Genomic DNA, 15177 nt, shown 5'->3' with positions numbered 1-15177 from the left:
TCCCATTTTTGCTGTAGTGTTTTCATGCGCGTGGGTGAGAGGGCGTTCTTTGTTGTTTATCTCCGGTATAGACAATAACGATTCTCAGTCTTAAATTTGATCGTTTATTTACATATTAGGGTACCGGAGGTTTGATTATAAACGTTGTTTGACATGTTTGGTGAAACTTATTGGTAATGTTTGGGATTCATTTTGTATGCATTTTGAAGGAGGGAAACCGGTAGATTATTGAATGAAGCGCGCCAGCTAAACTGAGTTTTTGGGGTTATAAAGAAGGACTTCATCAAACAAAAAGGACCATTTGTGATGTAGCTAGGACCTTTTGGAGTGCTAACAGAAGAAGATCTTCAAAGGCATTTATTATATCGCTATTTCTGACTTTCGTGGCGCAACTGCATGGTTGAAATATGTTTTTCATGCTTTTGTATGCGGGGCGCTGTCTTCAGATAATCGCATGGTGTGCTTTCGCCGTAAAGCCTTTTAAAAAATCTGACACAGCGGCTGGATTAACAAGAAATTAAACTTCATTTTGATGTATGACACTTGTATTTTAATGAATGTTAATTATTTCTGTATTTTGAATTTCACGCCCTGCAATTTCACACGATGTTGTGTAGCTGGGTTGCTAGCGGAACGCCTGTGCCAGAAAGGTTAACGAAGCCGGTGACTGATGTGGTATCGGATGAATCCCGGAACATGTTCAAGTCTGTGCTAGCAAAAAAGTCCTGTAGCTCAGCATCCGCCCACTTGTGTATTGAGCGTGTCACTGGTACTTCCGGTTTGAGCTTCTGCTTGGAAGCAGGAATCAGAAGGATAGTGTTAAGGTCAGATTTGCCAAATTGAGGGAAAGGGAGAGCTTTGTATGTATGTGTCACTGTGTGGAGTTAAGGTGATCAGTAGTTTTTTAGCCTCTTGTTACACAGATGATATGCTGGTAGAAATGAGGTAATACAGATAGTTTTCCTGCATTAAAATCAACCGGCCTCTAGGCACGCGGGCCTCTGGATGAGCATATTTTTTGCTTATGGCCCTATACAGCTCATTGAGTGTGGTCTTAGTGCTAGCAACGGTTATTTGTGGTAAATAGACTGCTAATATTAGATGACAACTCTTGGTAAATAGTATGGCCTTCAGCTTATCATGAGGTATTCTAACTCAGGCGAGCAGAACCTTGAGACTTCCTTAACAATAGCTGGTGCACAATCTCTAATGTTTCTCCAACCAAATGTTACTTTGGTTGACCATGTCCTTGGAGCCATTTTGGCTCCTTCAGCTAGAGGCCAGTTGGTGGAATGACTCAGGTATGGCATGATCCTGCTGACATCACCTTGATCCCAGATCCCATACACTGTGTCCAATGCAAGACTAGTATGACATACGACTCTTGCTATACAGAGTCTAGGGAGCTTCCTGTGTCTAAAGCGGTTTGTGAAACTCCCACATCATTAGAGTGACTGACTGCAAATCACAGTTCTGGCAATGATTACTTAAGAGAGAACAAAAAGCAAGGGTAATTTAAATTGTCTGATGCAACTGTGTGTAGAAGGCGTAAATGATAACAATGTGTTTATTTTCCCGAAACCTTTTGAATCCCAATGCAATGCACATAGAGACATGTGGGATGAGGTTATAACAGAATGAAATTCCAATCTCCGGTCTATAGCATGCAAGCAGGTTGTTTTGTGGAAAAGCTGCCACGATATTTATTATCTTAGGGAATTCTTTATATACAACACGCAATAAATGTTATAATAAAACAGGGGCATAATGTATTATATCCAAGACTGTGAATGATTATAAGACTCAAACCTCAATATCTATATGGCCAAATGATAAAGTATTCAGCGAGGCAAAGGTAGACACAAAAAACAGTCTAAACATTTCAACAAAATACTGACGTAGGCGTTAAACAGGAAATGATTCATTCCGCGTCAATCAAGTGTCCATTATCTCCCCTGGTAGCTTACACGAAGCATAAAGACTGTATAACAATTGAAACAGCCCCCGTCACTTTCAAGAAACCATTTAAAACCGAACACGTCTACACGACCCCCACATGGTTCCAATAGCCATGGTTACTGGGTCAACTAAAATGAAGATGGTCAAAAAAAATTATAATTAAAGGGCATTACGCAACAAGCCTTTTCTACTTCAATACAAACTTGGTTCTCCTAGTAAAGGATAGTGGACAGGGAATTACAACAAAATACATTACTCTCGGCATAGGTTACGTTTCATGATAAAAATATATAAAGTATTTTGACTATAAACAGTGAACTAAATGTTCACTTCAACTGTACAACAAGTCGGAAAACAGTTTGCGTACATATGCTGTGTGTAAAATTAAAGCACATTAAAAGGAAATGTACTTACATTTTCAATAATTTGGTTCAAAAGCCGACTCCTGAAAACTGCCTAACTATTCCCGTATTCCCCACTGGAATGGAAGTGATTGAAAGGAAAACTGTGATTAGAAGTAAGGTAGGAGAAGGGTGACTCAACCACGAAAAGGGGAGTTGTTTGCCAAGGCATGCATGGTGCATACCTGTGCACTGCTGAACCTTCAGGACAGGACGCGATTTAATGCACTGCTTTGAAATGTGTCAACAATGATGATAATGGGAATTGTTACATTTCAATTAGTCCCTTATCAAGGTGCGAGGTGAAAACCAGGTACAGTATGAAGAGCGATTAGGCTACAACGAACCGATTGTGTCAAATATCAACGTGCATTTTATCATAGTCTGACGTTAATTGATTTCACAAGAACACTGCAATCACAATTATGTGTAAGTGGTTGATACCATTTTCATAAAAATGTTATTGGTCACATACACGTGTTTAGCAGATGTTAAAGAAGTAATAAGAGTGAATCATTGTTAGTTGTAAGTCTAATGTTTTTTTCCTATATCTTCACATAAATGTTAGCATGGCTATAAAACTGGCTACAGCTCAGTAAAAGGTTTGTTCATGAGATACACACCAAATGTATAAGTAATTAATTTACCACATTCAGACACAAGTTACCACTTTTAATACATGCATAAACATTGATACTGATTTGTTATTATGTACATTTACTGCCCTCTCCTGACCACTTCAGTAAGTCGTCTTGGAACTATCCAAATGAGTTAAGAATTTGATTTTAAAGCCATACAGCAGTTTAGAGCAGGGGTTCCCAACCTTCTTCCCTCAGGCATTAGAGAACATCCTGTAAGCGTGCGCCACATAATTTCTAAGTGCACAAGACCTGTTCACTCCCCTCTTGTCAGTTGATAAAATGTTGCAGCAATAGCCCTCTAAGGTCTACAATGACTGACATGACAAGAGGAAAACTGCTGATGCACTACCAAATTTCGAAACTGCGTCTTTTGCATTCTACTATAACAACTTTCAGGAGTAAGTTGAAAGCCGGAATAATAATAATAATAATAATAAATGCCATTTAGCAGACGCTTTTATCCAAAGCGACTTACAGTCATGTGTGCATACATTCTACGTATGGGTGGTCCCGGGGATCGAACCCACTACCCTGGCGTTACAAGCGCCATGCTCTACCAACTGAGCTACAGAAGGAGTTCCTTTAAAAACACACACACAACGTTTGGGAACCGCTGGTTTATAAGACTTCAAATAACTTAAAGATTCACTTACAGTGCCGTCAGAAAGAAAGTATTCACGCCACTTGGCTTTTTCCACATTGTTGTTACATAGTGGGATTAAAATTGATTTAATTATACTTTTTTTTTATCAACGACCTACTCAAAATACTCTTAATGTCAAAGTGGAAGACAAATGCTAACATAAAACATTTGAAAATAAAACACCAATATATCTTCATTAGATAAGTATTCAACCCCCTGAGTCAATATGTTAGAATCATATTTGGCAGAGATCACAGCTGTGAGTCTTTTTGGGTAACTCGAAGAGCCTTTCACTCCTGGATTGTACGATATTTACCTGTTTTTATTCATTTATATTCTTCAAGCTCAGTCAAGTTAGTTGTGTCTTGTTTTAAGTCAAAACTGCAACTCAGGAACATTCAGTGTTGTCTTGGTAATGCTGTATATTTGGCCTTGTAGGTAATTGTCCTGCTGAAAGTTGAATTTGTCTCACAGTGGTTGTTGGAAAGCAGACTGAACCAGGTATTCCTCTAGGATTTAGCATGTGCTTAGCTCTTTTCCATAAATTGTTATCCAAAAAGAACTCCCTAGTCCTTGCCGATGACAAGCATACTCATAACATGATGCAGCCACCACTATGCTTGAAAATATGAAGAGTGGTACCTGTGTGTTATGTTTGGGGAAAATCCAACACAACGCTGTTTATTAAGGACAAAAAGCTCATTTCTTTGCAGTATTACTTTAGTGCCTTGTTCAAAACAGAATCCATGTATTCTGTACAGGCTTCCTTCTTTTCACTCTGTCATGTAGGTTAGTATTGTTGAGTAACTACAATGTTGTTGATCCATCCTTAGTGTTCTATTACAGCCATTAAACTCCATAACTGTTTTAAAAAGTCACAATTGGCCTCATGATGAAAACCCTTAGCGGTTTCATTCCTCTCTGGCAAGAGTTAGGAAGGGCACCTTTATCTTTGTAGTGACTAGGTGTATTGATACACCATCCAAAGTGTAATTAATAACTGCACAGTGCTCATAGGGATATTAAATGCTTGCTTCTTTTTTTTAGCCATCTACCAATAGGTGCCCTTCTTTGCTGGGAATTCCCTGCTCGACTGAGGGACCTTACAGAGAATTGTGTGCGTCGTACAGAAAAGGGGTAGTCAGGAAAAAAAATCATGTTATAACCACAATTATTGCACACAGAGTGAGTGCATGTAACTTGTGATACAGTGGGGAGAACAAGTATTTGATAACCTGCAAAATCGGCAGTGTTTCCTACTTACAAAGCATGTAGAGGTCTGTAATTTGTATCATTGCTACACTTCAACTGTGAGAGACGGAATCTAAAACAAAAATCCAGAAAATCACATTGTATGATTTTTAAGTAATTAATTAGCATTTTATTGCATGACATAAGTATTTGATACATCAGAAAAGCAGAACTTAATATTTGGTACAGAGATCATACGTTTCCTGTAGTACTTGACCAGGTTTGCACACACTGCAGCAGGGATTTTGGCCCACTCCTCCATACAGACCTTCAGGTTTCGGGGCTGTCGCTGGGCAATACGGACTTTCAGCTCCCTCCAAAGATTTTCTATTGGGTTCAGGTCTGGAGACTGGCTAGGCCACTCCAGGACCTTGAGATGCTTCTTACGGAGCAACTCCTTAGTTGCCCTGGCTGTGTGTTTCAGGTTGTTGTCATGCTGGAAGACCCATCCACAACCCATCTTCAATGCTCTTACTTTGGGAAGGAGGTTGTTGGCCAAGATCTCACGATACATGGCCCCATCCATCCTCCCCTGAATACGGTGCAGACGTCCTGTCCCTTTTGCAGAAAAGCATCCCCAAAGAATGATGTTTCCATCTCTATGCTTCACGGTTGGGATGGTGTTCTTGTGGTTGTACTCATCCTTCTTCTTCCTCCAAACACGGGCGTGTGGAGTGTAGACCAAAAAGCTATTTTTGTCTCATCCGACCACATGACCTTCTCCCATTCATCCTCTTGATCATCATTGGCAAACTTCAGACGGGCCTGGACATGCGCTGGCTTGAGCAGGGGGACCCTGCGTGCGCTGCAGGATTTTAATCCATAACGGCGTAGTGTGTTACTAATGTTTTCTTTGAGACTGTGGTCCCAGCTCTCTTCAGGTCATTGACCAGGTCCTGCCGTGTAGTTCTGGGCTGATCCCTCACCTTCCTCATGATCATTGATGCCCCACGAGGTGAGATCTTGCATGGAGCCCCAGACCGAGGGTGATTGACCGTCATCTTGAACTTCTTCCATTTTCTAATAATTGCGTCAACAGTTGCCTTCTCACCAAGCTGCTTGCCTATTGTCCTGTACCCCATCCCAGCCTTGTCCTTACACAGCTCTCTGGTCTTGGCCACTGTGGAGAGGTTGGAGTCTGTTTGATTGAGTGTGTGAACAGGTGTCTTTTATACATGTAACGAGTGGAGAACAGGAGGGCTTCTTAAAGAAAAGGTCTGTGAGAGCCGGAATTCTTACTGGTTGGTAGGTGATCAAATACTTATGTCACGCAATAAAATGCAAATTAATTACTTAAAAATCATACAAATGTGATTTTCTGGATTTTTGTTTTAGATTCTGTCTCTCACAGTTGAAGTATAGCTATGATAAAAATGACAGACCTCTACATGCTTTGTAAGTAGGAAAACCTGCAAAAATCGGCAGTGAATCAAATACTTGTTCTCCCCACTGTATTTGTACTCCATAACTTATTTAAGCTCGCCACAACAAAAGGGTTGAATACCTATTGACTCAAGGCAGTTCAGCTTTATATTTTGTTATTCATTTGTTAACATTTCTAAACACATAATTCCACTTTGACATATTGGATTATTGTGTGTAGACCAGTGACACAAAATCTCAATTGAATCCATCTTAAATGCAGGCTATAACACAACAAAATGTGGAAAAATTCAAGGGGTGTGAATATCTTCTGAAGGCACATCCCAGAGGGTTATTTCATAGACAATCTAGGCCTATTATACCACCAAACATCAAATGTAATTCATTTTCATTGACTCGGCTATTTCTCAATCCTCTACATTTTGATCCTCTGAGATACACTGTAGCAGTTGAACTCATTGCTCAAGTGTAGTCAGATCTTTAAGGCTCGCACACGCCGCATCAAAAGTGGATCTAGCATTTGTCTGCTGATCATTCAGCGCACTGTTTTTTAAGCAGGGTGTACCACTACACCCAGCTTAAAACACCGTCCCAGAAAAGTTTGAGATCGGAGAAAAAAAATCACCATGTCGTTGCCTAGTCTGGGTGTGCGGCTGCCACCGACGCTCGTTTAAATGTGAGGGGGTCAAAGACGCCATCTGAGGGCTACTGATCTTTGAGCAGTCCCAGACGTCCTGATGTTTTCAAACACGTTTGCACAAAACCTGCAATGCTCTTGTAGTGTGAGATGTGCAACGACTAGTTTTGAGAACGGTGGTCAGCAATATCCCATGAGATGCTGAAGTTGTTTCGCATCAACCAGAATGTGTAGACTCTCGAGCAGAAGCGTTTGTACTTGCCTTTAACCAAAGCGTCAAATCCTTATAGCTCTGATGATCACAAGCAATGTTTTTTCAATTCATAATGTTGGCTAGATATTTCAACTCTGTACGGCATGCGTGGTAAGGGCAACACCTGTTGTATTAGGCCATGTGACAATTTTACATGATTTGTGAACGTCTGACTGAAAACGTATGTGGCTGCTTTGAGCCACAGCTCGTTCTAGCTACACAATCTAATCGCATTACTGTTTTCGCGAGACAGCGTGGTGGTATCAAGAATCCTCACGAGCAAGTGAAGAGTCTTGCAGAGTGTGAAACCCTGTCTGTGCCAGATAGTTTAGTGTGCGCACAACTAGGTTGGCAAGACAAAAAAAAACACCAGGAGAGATGGTCGTTTAATGTGAGAAGCTCAGAGATATTAGGCTTTTGAAAGTCATGTAGGTGTACACCAGGCATTAGGGACCAACCACTTTAGATGTCTGATTTGACGAGATGTTTCTACACGATTCTACTTGTAAAATTTGTACGCAAATTACTTTGAGGTGCTAAGTACTCTCGACCAGCAAACACTATTGGTGTGTCTGAGTCCTTTGGTATGAGTAGGAGTGTGTGAGCCAGAGGAGGACCCAAAATGCCCAGTGCCCACCAGGGAGGGAAGAACATGGTGGTGGGAATCAGAATGTGTGGACACACAGCACCTGCTCGACCACTGCATGGCTCACATACTCAGAATCCTGATATTCACTCTGTCTCTCAAAGAATGCAGGCGCCTAGAGACCCTGAACAAGCCCCCACAATTCCCAGACAGCAGGGTATCAAATCACCAAAGACATGGCACCAAGACAGCAGCAGTTAAAAAAGAAAGAAAAAAAGGAGGCAGATATCTGGTTCAGCCAATTCCATTACTAACAGACTTTAAACCCCAGTTACTCCAAGTTCATAAATGATCCTGGTAGTAAAGTAGTTATAACCTAAAAGGTAGGGTAGTATCCGAGGTCTTGCCCAAGTGCCAAAAAGGCTGGCACATTCCACAATTAACTCACTGTACAATCAAAAGATTGGACTTGTGTACAAAGACAGGATGCGAGGAAAATATAGCTGGCCTAAGAAGAGAAAGGAGATGTGTTGCAAAGCCACACAGTGCTTTGTTCGACATATATAGGATTTCCATGGGATTGAGAGAGAGACGCCTCCTTAAGCCTTTCTATGAGGCCCTGTACATTTTCCATCACCACACTTGCTGGTTTCGTGTCCCAAATGGCACCCTATTCCTAATATAGTGTCTAACTATGCACCCTATGAGTCCTAGTCAAAAGTAGTGCACTATAAAAAGGGAATAGAGTGCATTGTGGGACTACCCCTTGGTCTATATTGGGTGTGGGAGCTGAGTGTACACAGGCGACTCTGAGGGGTTGTTTTTGTGGTGATCCCCCTCACAGTCCAGCCCATTCACACAGGAAACTCATGTGCACTGAATGTGGCTGTGAACCATGTCTCAGGAAAAAGCTGGAAGTAAGATATTCTGATTTTACACTACCACTCAACCAACCTTGACAACAAAAACCTCATGGGTGACTAGACCATGCACTCTTCCCCTCTCTCTCGTTCTACGAGTACCCTCTGGGGTCAGTGTCTTAGACTAGGCCAATGTCTGCTGACACCCAGGACATTGCCATGAGTGCTGCAGAGTGCAGAGAGATACAGTGGGGCAAAAAAGTATTTAGTCAGCCACCAATTGTGCAAGTTCTCCCACTTAAAAATATGAGAGGCCTGTCATTGTCATCATAGGTACACTTCAACTATGACAGACAAAATGAGAGAAAAAAATCCAGAAAATCACATTGTAGGATTTTTTATGAATTTATTTGCAAATTATGGTGGAAAATAAGTATTTGGTCACCTACAAACAAGCAAGATTTCTGGCTCTCACAGACCTGTAACTTCTTCTTTGAGAGGCTCCTCTGTCCTCCACTCATTACCTGTATTAATGGCACCTGTTTGAACTTGTTATCAGTATAAAAGACACCTGTCCACAATCTCAAACAGTCACACTCCAAATTCCACTATGGCCAAGACCAAAGAGCTGTCAAAGGACACCAGAAACAAAATTGTAGACCTGCACCAGGCTGGAAAGACTGAATCTGCAATAAGTAAGCAGCTTGGTTTGAGGAAATCAACTGTGGGAGCAATTATTAGGAAATGGAAGAGATACAAGACCACTGATAATCTCTCTCGATCTGGGGCTCCACGCAAGATCTCACCCCGTGGGGTCAAAATGATCACAAGAACGGTGAGAAAAAATCCCAGAACCACACGGGGGGGACCTAGTGAATGACCTGCAGAGAGCTGGGACCAAAGAAACAAAGCCTACCATCAGTAACACACTACGCCACCAGGGACTCAAATACTGCAGTGCCAGACGTGTCCCCCTGCTTAAGCCAGTGAAGTTTGCTAGAGAGCATTTGGATGATCCAGAAGAAGATTGGGAGAATGTCATATGGTCAGATGAAACCAAAATAGAACGTTTTGGTAAAAACTCAACTTGTCGTGTTTGGAGGACAAAGAATGCTGAGTTGCATCCAAAGAACACCATACCTACTGTGAAGCATGGGGCTGGAAACATCATGCTTTGGGGCTGTTTTTCTGCAAAGGGACCAGGACGACTGATCCTTGTAAAGGAAAGAATGAATGGGGCCGTGTATCGTGAGATTGAGTGAAAACCTCCTTCCATCAGCAAGGGCATTGTAGATGAAACGTGGCTGGGTCTTTCAGCATGACAATGATCCCAAACACACCGCCCAGGCAACGAAGGAGTGCATTTCAAGGTCCTGGAGTGGCCTAGCCAGTCTCCAGATCTCAACCCCATAGAAAATCTTTGGAGGGAGTTGAAAGTCCGTGTTGCCCAGCAACAGCCCCAAAACATTACTACTCTAGAGGACATCTGCATGGAGGAATGAGCCAAAATACCAGCAACAGTGTGTGAAAACCCTGTGAAGACTTACAGAAAACGTTTGACCTCTGGCATTGCCAACAAAGGGTATATAACAGTATTGAGAAACTTTTGTTATTGACCAAATACTTATTTTCCACCATAATTTGCAAATTAATTCATTAAAAATCCTACAATGTGATTTTCCTGGGGGAAAAAAAAATCTAATTTTGTCTGTCATAGTGTACCTATGAGGAAAATTACAGGCCTCTCATCTTTTTAAGTGGGAGAACTTGCACAATTGGCACAAAACAAACCCTGCCTTGGTTCACAGAGGACATTAAAGGATGGGTCATGTCAACCAGAAATCCCAGAAAGGCACAAATTGTGTTTTGTTTAAGGGAACATAGCAGCCGGCAATTACACATTCCCTGAATGTTATTGTGTCTTTATAACAACATAACGGAATTGCTAGGCTATACGTAGCAACTTAGCATTACCCTCAGTCAGCTTCCAGAGTGAGAACGAAACAGTCAGACCTTTTCCACACGTAACATTCAGCAACTTTACTCGCTCTAGCTCCAGCATCGGTAATTAGTTGTTTGCAATTATTCTAAATTACTGGTGCCTTAAAGTAATTGCCAGTTAAAAAAGGTTTTGAGAACGCTAAGTAAACAAGACTCTCAGGATTACTGAACTCTCCCACCCTTCTGGTCAGTGTCTGTGTGGCCTTGTGAGGTTCCCATAATGAAGATGTGTAATGGAAATCTATTTGAAATTAGCCAAAGCAGAGACTGGAACATCTCTGATGTGGACAGGCACAGGTTACCTCCCAAATAGCACCCTGGCAATTCCCTATAGCTCAATAGGCTCCGGTCAAAACTAGTGCATAGGGTGCCATTTGGGTTGTTAACCACAGTCTCCGGCTGCCACTCCAGCATCCAAACCAAAGATAGCTGTGATCTGCAGGAATACAACCCTCCTCACTCGTTACCACAGTGGCTGCGCTTAAAGCCATCAACACCCCTTCACAGAAAGCACCGTTGAGGACCTTGTCGCTGACACATGCCCTCTACTTAGCATTCTGTGGGGTGCAGGATATTTTTGGCCAAGAGAAATACACTTGCTAACCAGCGGGACTGCTTTTAAGAGTCTAACGAGCACTTCAAATGTGTTTTGGGAGCATGGGTTTTACCACACGCACATCACACAAAAGATGGGGGAAGTAGCCTCATGCAAAATGGGTTTGGTGTTGTTGAGGATAAAAGACAGTGCTATTCAGGACATTTCTAACGTTACTCACTTTAATTGAATGGCTCAAAGAAAATATTCTTAAAATATTTGCTCTTATTTAGTGTGTATTGACTATGATCCAGTATTTTTCACTCGGCTCCATCCCTTTTCAGTGATAACTCAAAATAGGATTTGGGAGGTCCATAAGATAAATCGTTGTGAATGTATGAATTAACGTCATATCAGACAGTGAACCATTAGCCTAACCTATAGGTACTCATAAATTCCCATTGTATTTCATTATAAATTCCTATGACATGAGTGTTAGGTCCTCTTCTCTATCTTTCCCTGCTCATCTGAGAGGAAGTTCACAGTTCCTTTTGGGTCAATGTATTACAGCAACAAAATGGTCAGAGTAGGTTACTGTTTAGTCTGGATGTCTGTACTGCAGGGGGTGGGGCATCAACGACTAGACATGTTGACTATGATACTCTCAAACATAGTGGCACCCTGTGTGGTAATACTGTCCAGTATTAGACCTCCTGGGTATGTTACATACATCAGAGAAAAAAAGATGACAAAGTCCGCAGATAATTATTTTAAAGGTATACTGGGCTAGAGAAATAATGGCGATTTTAACTGCAGTATGGTAAGGTAACCCTCGTGAAAGAGGTCCTCAACATAAAAGGTTAGAGAAAATTGTCTAGGTCTAATCAAATGAGTACAGCATCTGAACTAAATATTCATAAGAAACTTTATGCAACATTATTTAGGGGAACAGTAAGTGTGCTGTGTGAACATGACATGCCAATGGACTAAATTGAAGCATCATTCACCGAGGTGACAGTCACGAGTATCACACACCCTGAGACTATAATCAAGTACCAAAGCTCAACTGTCAGTGGCTCAATAGAGGCATGCTGTTCTGCCTTTCCCTTGCATCACCCTGGCCCTAACCCCACAATGCCACAGATTCCAACACATCACACTCGTTCCCAGCACGTCCACCAATTTCCATTGAATTTCAAGACCACTTCATTCACAGAATGACATTAAAGTCACTCAGAGGCAACAAATACCCATAACTTGCTGAGAGTTCTGGAGAATATGGAATATGGATGCAGATATGGTTTTGAGTGGTGGAAATGTAATCATTTAATGCTAAAGGGACAGTGCAATCAAAAACAACAAAAATCCTGTAAAAAACAAAAAACTAATATATATATATATTTACACACTATGAGGTTGAAATAACACTCTTATGTGTTGTTCAGGTGGTATAGAGTTTTTGCCCACAGCATGACATCACAATCTGATCTGATTATTCAGACCAATGACCAGTCATCTTTTATTTGCATACGTACCCTCCTTTCTTTGAAGAAGAGCAGGGTTCTCCAGGCCTGTTTCTGGAGCGCTACCCTCCTGTAGTTTCTCACTCCAACCCCAGTTGTGACCAACCTGATTCAGCTCATCAACTAGCTAATTATTAGAATCAGGCGTGCTGGATTAGGGTTGGAGCGAAAATATACAGGGCCCGGATTCACAAAACCTTGTTAAGGTTAACAAAAAAATTTAAGTGCCATTTTTTCCTAAACTGAATTTCTCAATTAAGTTATAGAAAGAAACTTATAACATTTTCAATGTTTTATCCTAAGAAAATAGTTAATAAATTAGATTCTTGAAAATAAAGTTACAGGATTACTTCTTGGAAATGTTATTAATTCCAAGATAGCTAAAAACCCTAGTCTTAAAATCATGGAAGTGAGAAAATAAGCTAATGAAAGCAATCAAACACATTTAATTGATTCAAACTTCATCTGAAAGTTTCAGTATTGATTGTTTTAAATTATATATATATATAATTTAAAACAATTTAAAACAATCAATACTGAAACTTTCAGATGAAGTTTGAATCAATTAATTAAATATATATATATATATAAATGAGAGAGAGAGGCCTGTAAATTTTCATAGGTACACTTCAACTATGACTGATAACAAGTTCACCAGATTCTTGACGATCCTATAAATCCCTCAAACTCAACTCTGGATCTTGAAGCCAGTTCCACTGCATTTTTGAATCATTCCCCTCTAAAAATCAGGGACTGATTTAGACCTGGGACACAAGGTGGGTGCAATTAATTATCAGGTAGAACAGAAAACCAGCAGGCTCCTGACATTGTAGAGTAAAAGGTGCTGCATGGTCAATTCGACGGTTGCGTTGGCCGTGCAACATTTGTGATACGGCCTCTAAAGAAGTCAGGGCATTCATACTTATTGCGCTTCGCGGAGCAGTGCAGAGCTGTTGTGAAGGAAATTAGTTTGTGTTTATACAGGACCTATCAACCTCACCAACTGTCAACCAATCGTGTCAACACGGAGCTATACGGAGCCCTCAGCATTGTTACAAAAGTTGAAAGGGGCAAGGCGAAGTACGGAGTCTGATTTGGCTCTTGCGGAGCCTCCGGAGGCATGCGTTGCATCACATCCTTCATACGAAGCAACCACCCACATTTTTGGAAAAAGCATGAACTGGCTTTAAGAGTTGACTGTCCCTTCTATAAGACAATCAGGGCTGTCTATAGTGCCTTCGAAAAGTATTCAGACCCATTGACATTTTCAAATTTGTTACAATCTAAAAATGGATTTTAAAAGATTACCACCTCAGCAATCTACACACAGTACCCCATAATGACAAAAGCACACATGTCTATATAAAAAGGTCCCACAGTTGACAGTGCATGTCAGAGCAACAACCAAGCCATGAGGTCGAAGTAATTGTCCGTAGAGCTCCGAGAGAGGATTGTGTCGAGGCACAGATCTGGGGAAGAGTACCAAAATAATTTATGCAGCATTGAAGGTCCCCAAGAACACAGTGGTCTCCATCATTCTTGAATGGAAGAAGTTTGGAACCACCAATACTCTTCCTAGAGCAGGCCAACCGTGCAAACTGAGAAATTGTGGGAGAAGGGCCTTGGTCAGGGAGGTGACCAAGAACTCGATAGTCACACTGACAGAGCTCCTCTGTGGAGATGGGAGAACATTCCAGAAGGACAACCATCTCTGCAGCACTCCAACAATAAGGCCTTCTAGAGTGGCCAGACGGAAGCCACTCCTCAGTAAAAGGCAGCCCGCTTGGAGATCGCCAAAAGGCCCCTAAAGGACTCTCAGACCATGAGAAACTAGATTCTCTGGTCTGATGAAACTAAGATTAAACTCTTTGGCCTGAATGCCAAGCATCACATCTGGAGGAAACCTGGCACGATGCCTAAAGTGAAGCATGGTGGTACCAGGATTATGCTGTGGGGATGTTTTTCAGTGGCAGAGACTGGGAGACTAGTCAGGATCAAGGCAAAGATGAATGGAGCAAAGTACAGGGAGATACTGTCCTGAGCTCTCTGGAGCAGGTTTTCAGACTGGGGAGAAGGTTCACCTTCCAACAGGACAACAACCTTAAGCACACAGCCAAGACAATGCAGGAGTGACTTCGGGACAAGTCTCTGAATGTCCTTGAGTGACCCAGCCTTGAGCCCAGACATGAACCCGATTGAACATCTCTGGTGAGACCTGAAAATAGCTGTGCAGTGACACTTCCCATCAAACCTGACAGAACTTGTGAGGATCTGCAGAGAAGAATGGGAGAAACTTCCCAAATACAGGTGTGCCAAGCTTGTAATGTCATACCCAAGAAGACTCAATACTTTAATCACTGCCAAAGGTGCTTCAACAAAGTACTGAGTAAAGGGTCTGAGTACTTATGTAAATATGATATTTCAGTTTTTTACAAATGAGCAAAAATGTCTCAACCTGTATTTGCTTTGTCATTATGGGGTATTGTGTGTAGATTGATGAGGGG

General features: G+C 41.5%; 1 protein-coding gene across 4 annotated transcripts in view; it reads right to left on the bottom strand.

The window, feature by feature from the left end:
- Positions 1 to 15177, bottom strand: part of inavab (innate immunity activator b) — a 46483-nt gene that overhangs the window by 13956 nt on the left and 17350 nt on the right. For 3 of the 4 annotated variants that reach the window (XM_046311452.1, XM_046311449.1, XM_046311451.1), the window contains exon 1: positions 2374 to 2510. The exons of the other annotated variant lie outside the window; for it this stretch is intronic. The gene's annotated coding sequence lies outside the window, so the exon portion shown is untranslated. Of the gene's footprint in view, positions 1 to 2373; positions 2511 to 15177 lie in introns of those variants that run through there. 4 annotated transcript variants of the gene reach the window in all.

The sequence above is a fragment of the Oncorhynchus gorbuscha genome, linkage group LG18 (genome assembly GCF_021184085.1).
Source record: "Oncorhynchus gorbuscha isolate QuinsamMale2020 ecotype Even-year linkage group LG18, OgorEven_v1.0, whole genome shotgun sequence".
Lineage (NCBI taxonomy): Eukaryota > Metazoa > Chordata > Actinopteri > Salmoniformes > Salmonidae > Oncorhynchus > Oncorhynchus gorbuscha.
This window is presented reverse-complemented; position numbering and strand designations above follow the sequence as displayed.